The following is an 8,714-nucleotide window of genomic DNA, read 5'->3' on the forward strand; positions in this document are numbered from 1 at the left end:
CCATTCCCTCTTATCCTCCTTGCTATATCTTCATGGGCTCTTACAAAGAAGCGGATGCCAGTTGAAGGTCACATGGGAGAATGCGAATTTATAGTGAAACAGGATAAACTTCATATTTGACCACTTTTTAGCCATCTTCAGAAATATTAGCTCCTGGCCTCTGTTGATGGGTACAATGGTCTCTGTGACCTTAAGGTTAAGTTCTGCACTTAGTGAAGATTAGATTCAATGAATCTGTCCAAGTGTTTGACTATGCACCTAGAGACTTCATGGGCGCTAACAACAAATGCAAGCTCCCTGTGGTGGGATGAAACATTAAACTGAATTATTTCAATTATAAACAGCCCCTTTTTTTACTTGAATGGGCCCTGGAATAAAATGTAGTCTTAATCAATGGAAGATTTAATGACTTCTCCTCTGAAAATATTTCATGGCAGCACCGTACGCTTAGGTCCTTATTAGATTATGCTTTTTTTACTTATCTGGATTCTATAAAAAAATACCAGCACCACATTACGTGCCCATTTTTGGAGCAATCATCGTCAGTTGACAATTGATCTTAAATTCTCATTCATAGTCCAAAAATTGGCTCACATGAAAATAGGATTATAAAATCTGCCAGAGTAGGATTTATGTAAATCATCCAATTTTGAATGATAGTTGATGGATGTATATTCAATATATGGTTATCTCTACCACAAACAATTTAAACATTCCCTCCCATTAGAATGTAGTCATTGAAATTTATGAAGAATTGGGTAAACCCATGGCCCATTCTTCTCAAGCTAGCTTTCACTTGTGGAAAAAGGTTATGCTATCTAAATTGATATAAAAAAAAAAAATGGCCCAAGTATCGAAATTATGGTGGTCATTACAGAGTGCAATTCTTTCAAGATATACCAGTAAGTTCTGGTTCATAATTGCAAAGTGCTTAGGTAAAGACCACTTGATAAAAGCAATTCCTTTAGATGAATCTCATTGGCAGCCACACATAGGGCAATGTATCCAGAGACTGGAAAACAGTATCCTTTATTAAAACTAGCACTTCTCCCCTCTATAGACTAGGACAACCTGTCTGCAGAAGAAATCATTAAAATAATAAAAGTGTTGAAAAATTCACAGGCAGCTGACCCGTATAAAATCATCATTAGTATATTAAAACCCTGCTCAAATTCCTGGGAAATTTGTTTGAAACTAATCTTTGATTATTATGTCCAGCCAGGATCTAACCCATCTTCCGGGAAGGGTAGTATTATTAATCCGCTATATACAAAGGGTGACAGGAATGACCCTAAAAGCTACAGACCAATGTCCTTTTTGAATGTAAAAGGCAAAGGGGTAGATTTACAAGCCCCATGCGCCGCCGGTGCATTACGTTGCGTGACGCACCGGTAGCGCAGCCTGCTAAGGGATATTTACATGCACAGGTAAAGTCACCCTGCGTGACTTAACCTGTGCTTGTAAAAATCGCCCCTGTTCACGCAGCACTTTACGTGTTATGGGCGGGACATGGGTGTTGCTGTGGGTGTTCCCACGCATGTCCACTGATGCATTTCCAGATTTACGAGAAATCGTAAACCTGGAAATGCGTCAGTTTGCTGCGTCACCATAGGGGTGGCGTAGCCATGCGAAGCGAGGAGAAATGTTTTCATTTCTCCTCGTTTTTCCTCTTTCAATGCGTGCTGCATTCTACAGCACGCATTAAAAGAGGAAAATGCCTGCAATGATTGCTTTTGTGCAGGAAGGGGCCCCTTCCTTCACAAAAGCAATCTCCCCATGGCGTAGGCATCCTTGCACCATGGTGCAAGGGTGCCTGCACCGGCACATGGCAGCTGCTTCTGCGCCAGCACAGGGGAGAGCAAAGGAATGCGACATATCATTGTAAATATGTCGCATTCCTGTGCTCTGAAAGTGCCACAGCGAGGCGCAGCCAAAGGGCTTGTGGTGCAGCGCTGTGGCACTTTCTTGTAGATCTGCCCCAAAATGTTTGCCAAAGGCTCTCTAATTTAACCAACTCAAACATCTTCTGCGGGAGCGGTGTTGTTTTAGAGACGATTGCTGTACTATAGACAAGTATCTATCCTTAATAATGATTGCTGAATATTATATAGGAGTGAGAAAGGCAAGACTATACTTGGCTTTTGTCGATTTTAGTAATGCCTTCAACAAAGTTGACCGTCACTTATCATGGCAAAAATTAATTCACTGTAGCATTCTGTTTATTTTATTAAGACCTTTGACCTATTTACACTCAGAGAACTGGATAAGGCTCTTACTTGTTTCTGAGTCAGATAGCACCTGTAATATCGTAGTTCTAAATGGGTTAAAACAGGGCCGTGCCTGTCATCCTTATTATTTTCCCTATACCTCGCTCATCTGATAAACTATCTGAAAGTGCACCCTCCGAAACTAGGTTCAAAACCAATTTCAGTGTTAATGTATGTTGACGATTTAATTTTGATGTCTCTCACAATGGTTGGTCTTCAAAGGCAGGTAGATGTTCTAGCAGTTTATTAATCTAAGTATGATGTGAGTGTTAACAAAGGTAAGACAACAATCATGGTAATGGGAGGCTCTGGTGTGAAATCTCAATATATATGCCTTTTTGAAGCGGCTAAACTAGCTATTGTGAAGGCAAATACTTATCTTAGAACACTCATTTGAAATAATCTCTCTTGGTCCAACATGTAAAGGGTCACATTTCTAAAGCTTCCACAATCGGACTAGGTTTAAAGACATTTTTTAATTTGGTAGGGGGTAGAAACATCTCATTGCTATTAAAAGCGTAATTCTCCAAAATCCCATCAGTAGTACTTTATTTGTGGCTGAGGACTATCCAATAGCAGCCCTGAATAGTTATACCAGCATTGAGACTAAACTTTTCAAACATTACTTAAGTTTAGGGTAGTCATCTTCCATTGAAATGATTTGTCTAGAGCTGACATTAACCAGTATTGAACATAGAGCCCGTGCACAAATTCTCCGCTATGTGTTGTCCTTCACTAAATTATTCTGGTATAGAATTGTCCGATTAGACTTTTTTTAAAAGTAGAATGTTTTGCATAAAACTCATTAAAAATTCTGTTTTGTAAATTGAAAAATTGATAAAACTCAAACATTATCAATGAGATTTAGCACATCGCCAGCTGATTACAAGATTGCAATGGAACTGTTCTCTTGTCAATCATGGTGAGAAGCAATTTTACCTGAAAGCAAATTTAGACCCTCAAGTAACATCCATTTATATGAAGTTTAAATTTGGTCTGCTCCCTCTCAACGTGAATCTGGGGGTCAAAATCTGAGTAGTCAAAGGTCCTCGTAGTTGTCAATTTCGTAATGCAGCAATTCACGATTTTGCGCCTGTGCTGTTCTTCTGTGCAGGTCAACACATTTTGAGATCTAAGTATTTGGTTCATATATCGGAGAAATTTTGCTGTGAGACTTGTGATAAGGCATTATTTTTATTGTTCAACCATCCTTCAGAAATATTTAGTATAACTAAAACATCTTTTTGAAGTAATTTTAAAAGATTTTAAGGAGCTATTCGGATTAGTAATAATAATAATAATAATAATAGGGAAGCTTATAAAGCGACTGGTTACGCGCACCGGCGTGTCCCCGCGCTGTAGTAAGTGGAAACAGCAAGCCCTCAGCAAAGCTCACAGAGCCAGTCTACTGCACAAATAAATGGGTTTTAAGTTTTCCCCTAAACCTTGCCTCCGACGGTTCCAGTCGTAGTTCCAGCGGGAGCTTATTCCAGCTCCTGGCTGCAAGAAACCGGAAGGAACTGCCCCCCATACGTGCCTTTTTAACCTTGGGGATCACCAGTACAAGATGGTTTTAGAATATTATACCGCAATGTATTAAACAGCATGATAGGATGTGTTTATTCTAATTCTGTTTGGAGTAGAAGTAGGAGTTCGGAGTTTTTTTTCTTTTTAAGAATATCTAGAATATGTTTATACGGTCTGTCTAGTTGTTTTTAAGCTGTTGTATTAGAGTAGGGAACAGCAGCATCTCTGTGGATTCACTGCTGTATATGTTAAATAAATACATACATAATAATTCGTTTGAACTCCTAGAGCCTGATTTAGAGTTCAGCAGATGGGTTACTCCATCTTACTACAAGTGCCATTAGATATAATGCACTTGTAATTAGGAGTGGGCGGAACTCACAGTCTTACTCCACGGAATTCCGTGGAGTTACTTAAAAGCTCAGTGAGTTTCTGTGGAGTGCTGCCCACCCTTAAAAATCCACCCTAACAGTATTGACAAACACGCTGATCTCTGTTGCCATCGCACCATCATTGTGTGCTTTGAGGGAGCAATACTAGTAAGGTGGTTTCTTTGTGCTAAAGCTCCGTCTTTATTTTGAGTGGTGTACTGTCTGCCATATTCGGACTTCGCCACCATAGCATGCATGATGTGTTGTAGGGGCGATAGAGAGTTGAAGCAGATGTCATGAGGGATGTAAGGTTTATAAATGATAATTCATCAAACTGAAACCAGACCTAATAGGTAAACCATTCTGCCGTGTTATGAGGTGAGAATCTGATATTGCCTGGACTGTGTAAGCTGACTGCTGCTGTAAGGAAGAGGCATATGGCCAAACAATTACTTGAGTTTAACTAGTGGTGGTATTGATGTAGGATTATTGAGGTGAGGTTCCAAATGATGAAATAGATCCAGGATTGTTTGCCTATTTAAATTGAACTTCACAATGATATGTCGTTCTTCCATGATGTGTAGGTCTGTAAATGGGCAGTAGACTGGAGGCTCTCCCAGGGTATCTATGTAAAGAGTAACACAAAGATGTATCTTAGTCACAGTGTGCAGAGAAACATATGTGAAGAGTAAGGCTAAAGCCATGTGTCTGAACGTCAATGCTTCACGAAGAAGTGCACATTTTACATCATCATTGTCAGATCTTGAACACCCACCTCTCATCCCCAAGTTGCCCTTCACAGGTCTGTAGCAGAATTGTGCACATCTTCAAATTAAAGAATTTATATTATTATTATTATTATTATTAAAACTTTTATAGCGTGCTCTATTACCACGGGGTATCCTGGCGCGGTGAGTAATTTAACAACAAGAGTGATAGATCAAGAGCAAGTCTGTTAGAGTGGAGCGTTAAACAGATAAGTCTTAAGTTCTTTCTTAAAAACAGTAATGGTCGTAGAGGCTCTGAGGAATAGGGGAAGGGCATTCCAAGCAGAAGCTGCCTTAACTGAAATTGATTGGCCGCCCAGTCGGGCGTATTTGTATTTGGGAATGGCCAATTGGCATTGGTTGGCCGATCGTAGGGCACGATTGGGAATGTAGAATGAGAACCGTTTCTGCAAATACGTCGGTCCCTGGCCATGAGCTGCTCTAAATGCCAACACAAGAATTTTAAACAAAATTCGGTGTGGCACTGGGAGCCAATGCAGGCTTCGTAAATGGCTCCGCACGCTCGACCTCCTGGGAAGAGAGAAGAGCAGACGTACTGCAGCATTTTGTATCACCTGAAGGCGATGAATCATGTACCCAGGCAAGCCGCTGAATAAGGCATTAGCGTAATCGAGCCGAGACAAAATCAGTCAAATTTCCCCTATAGTGAGGGTAGCATAACATGTATTACCAATAACCGCAGTATACTGTGCTGCGGGCTCATTTCGCCTATGTACAGTTTACCCACCGCTAACATGGCAGGTGCCTTACCTTGCTAATATAACATGTTGAACATACACCTCTGACTGTAGTCAACCATGCAGTGGGTGGTCGAATGCACAGTGGTCAGAGCCATAGGCTAAAATTTGCAATAGTGGCCCAATAGCTGTTTGCACCAAAGCTGATAACCACAAACGAGGCGTACATGACCACGGCGGTTGGAAAAATAGCTCACTTGCATCCTGACACTGCTGCTATCAAAACCTCCTCTATTGTAGCTGGTGTTTGCCTCCTCAGTCAATCAGGATTTATAAAGTGCCGCTAATCACCCAATAGGGTATCCAGGTACTTGCAGGCCCCATAAGCTTAATCGAACAGCCAGGTCTTGAGGGTCATTTGGAAATCCATAAGTGAGGTGATGGTCCAGAGGTGCGTGAGGAAGCTGTTCTTTGCTGCGATTTGGGAGAAGGAGCTTCCTCCACTTCTACTTTGGTAAATGCGGGAAGTATGGGCAAGTGAAAGGGAAGCAAAGTGTAGTCTTCTTGATGGTTGGTTAAAGTTCAGGCAGTGGTTAATGTAAACAGGCCCTTGGTTGTGTAGAGCCTTGTGTGCGTGAGTCCGCAGCTTGAATTGGCATCTCTTCTGTACGAGGAGCCAGACGGATTTCCTGAGGTGGGGTGTGATGGGGGTTTATGTGGGAAGGCTGAGGATGAGTCTGGCTGCGGTGTTCCGTATGGTCTGAAGTCTCTGTACAAGGTGTGCGGCAATTCCTATGTAGAGGACATTGCCATGGTCCAGTTGGCTGGTGATGAGGGCTTGTGTCACTGTGCATCTTGTGTGTAGGGGTAGCCACTTGAAGATCTTACGTAGCATGCTTTGAGTGAGGAAGCAGGTGGAGGAGACAGTGTTTATTTTGATTTTATGGTGAGCTTGTTGTCAATGATAATTCCGAGGTTTCTGGCATGGTTGGAAGGAGTGGGTACAGATCCTAGGTCTGATGGCTACCAGCAGTCTTTCCATGTGTTGCTGCTGTTGCCAAAGATCAGTACTTCCATCTTATCTGTGTTCAGCTGCAAGCAGCTGTTCTTCATCCAACAGTGATGTTTGTCATGCATCTGTGGAAGTTGGTTCTGGTGGTGGTGGGGTCGTCGGTGAATGAAAGGATAAGTTGGGTCTCGTCTGCTTAGGAAATCATGATGAGATCGTAGGATCTAATGATGGTCAGCAGCGGTGTCATGTATGCGTTAAAGAGTGTGGGGCTGAGGGATGAACCCTGGGGGACTCTGCAGGTGAATTCCTTGGGTTCAGTGGAGAGAGGTGGGAGGTGGGTCTTCTGGGTTCTTCTGGTGAGGAAAGAGGTGATCCATCCGAGTGAGTCCCCTTGGATGCCAATGTGGTGGAGTCTTTAAATCAGTGTGTGGTGGGATACAGTGTCAGAGGCTGCCAATAGGTCGTGGTGGATCAAAGCTGCTTTTTGTCCTCGGTCGAGGAGGGTTTAGATGTCATCAGTGGCTGCGATCAGGACAGATTCTGTGCTGTGATTGCTGTGGAAGCCAGATTGGGAAGTGTCGAGTAACTAGTTCTGGTCCATTGGTTCATTAGTTTCTCTAGGACCTTTGCCGGGTATGGTAGGAGGGAGATGGGTCTGTACTTGGAAAGCGTGGCTGTGGCTGGGGCATGATGTTGCATGTTTACAGGTGCCTGGGAATTTGGCTGCGGCAGGGATCAGAGTCTACCTTAAAAGAAGAAATATATCAACTCAACCGCATCGACACAAGGATACAGTTCACACATGAAATGCAAACAGAAACTATTACATTCTTGGATGTAAGAATCACAAAGACACCCACGGGCTTTGAAACTGATCTTCACAGGAAGGAAACCGATAGAAACAACACATTACATTATTCGAGTTTCCATCCACAACCATTGAAAGAACACCTTCCTTACAGTCAAATGATAAGAGTCAAGCAAATAGTTTCCAACCCAGAAAAAAACAGTGAACAACTCAAAAACATGACACAAAGATTCTGACAACGTGGGTAACCCGATAAGATACTAGAGCAAGCACAGCAACGATGTTCACGTAAATCCAGACAGGAATTATTAATGACACAAGACAAACCTAACAAAGAACTAATAACTGTTGTTTCCAAATATTCATCCATGAGAGGAGCATATAAACGGATTATCAAGAAACATTGGCAAGTACTCAGAATGGAACAAGATGTTAATCACATATTTGACACAGAACCCCTATTTGCATACACCAGGAGTAAGAACATTGGGGAGAGACTAAAACATTCAGATTCCATAATTCCAAAAACTACCTTTAAGGGCACTCAACCATGTTGGAATTGCAACCATTGCAAAAGCATTATAAAAGGCACCAGCATTAGCCATCCTATAAAAAGGCCATAAAATCCAAATCAGAGCAACTGCTACTTGTGACACCACCAACGTGGTGTATATGCTAAAGTGTCCCTGCGGGAAGATTTATGTTGGACAAACAGAAAGGAAAATAAAGACACAATTAAATGAACATAAATCAAACATAAGAACCAAACAGATTAAATCTACTGTAGCCCAACACTTCATAGAAGCAGGACACAATGTCAGCCAAATCAGATTCTGTGTGCGCGAAAACGTTGACAGAATTGAAGGGAGAGACAATCACAATTTTTTATTACAACGTGAAAACTACTGAATTTACCTTTTCAGTTCCATGAAACCTTACGGTCTCAATGACCGTATGGAATTTATGTGTTAATTGTAATATGACTTTAATGGTTCGGAAACTTTATTTCCTAGCTTGTTCTCATTTCTGTTTTCACTTTATTTTACACGTTCGTATTTCAACATATCTTTATTTAGTAGCAATCGCCATTAACAATTCACGTACTTACGTGCACTGATAAACCACACCCCTCACCCTCGATCATACCCTTCCGGTTTCCAATGCCGGGACACAGCCGATTCGGGAATTGAAATAACCGCTACACCGAGCCCCTCGCTAAGCTTGGTTTCTAACATTTTCTAAGCAATGTAAGAGCATGTGAGCA

This window comes from Lissotriton helveticus, chromosome 3_2 (assembly GCF_964261635.1).
Source record: "Lissotriton helveticus chromosome 3_2, aLisHel1.1, whole genome shotgun sequence".
NCBI classification, from domain to species: domain Eukaryota; kingdom Metazoa; phylum Chordata; class Amphibia; order Caudata; family Salamandridae; genus Lissotriton; species Lissotriton helveticus.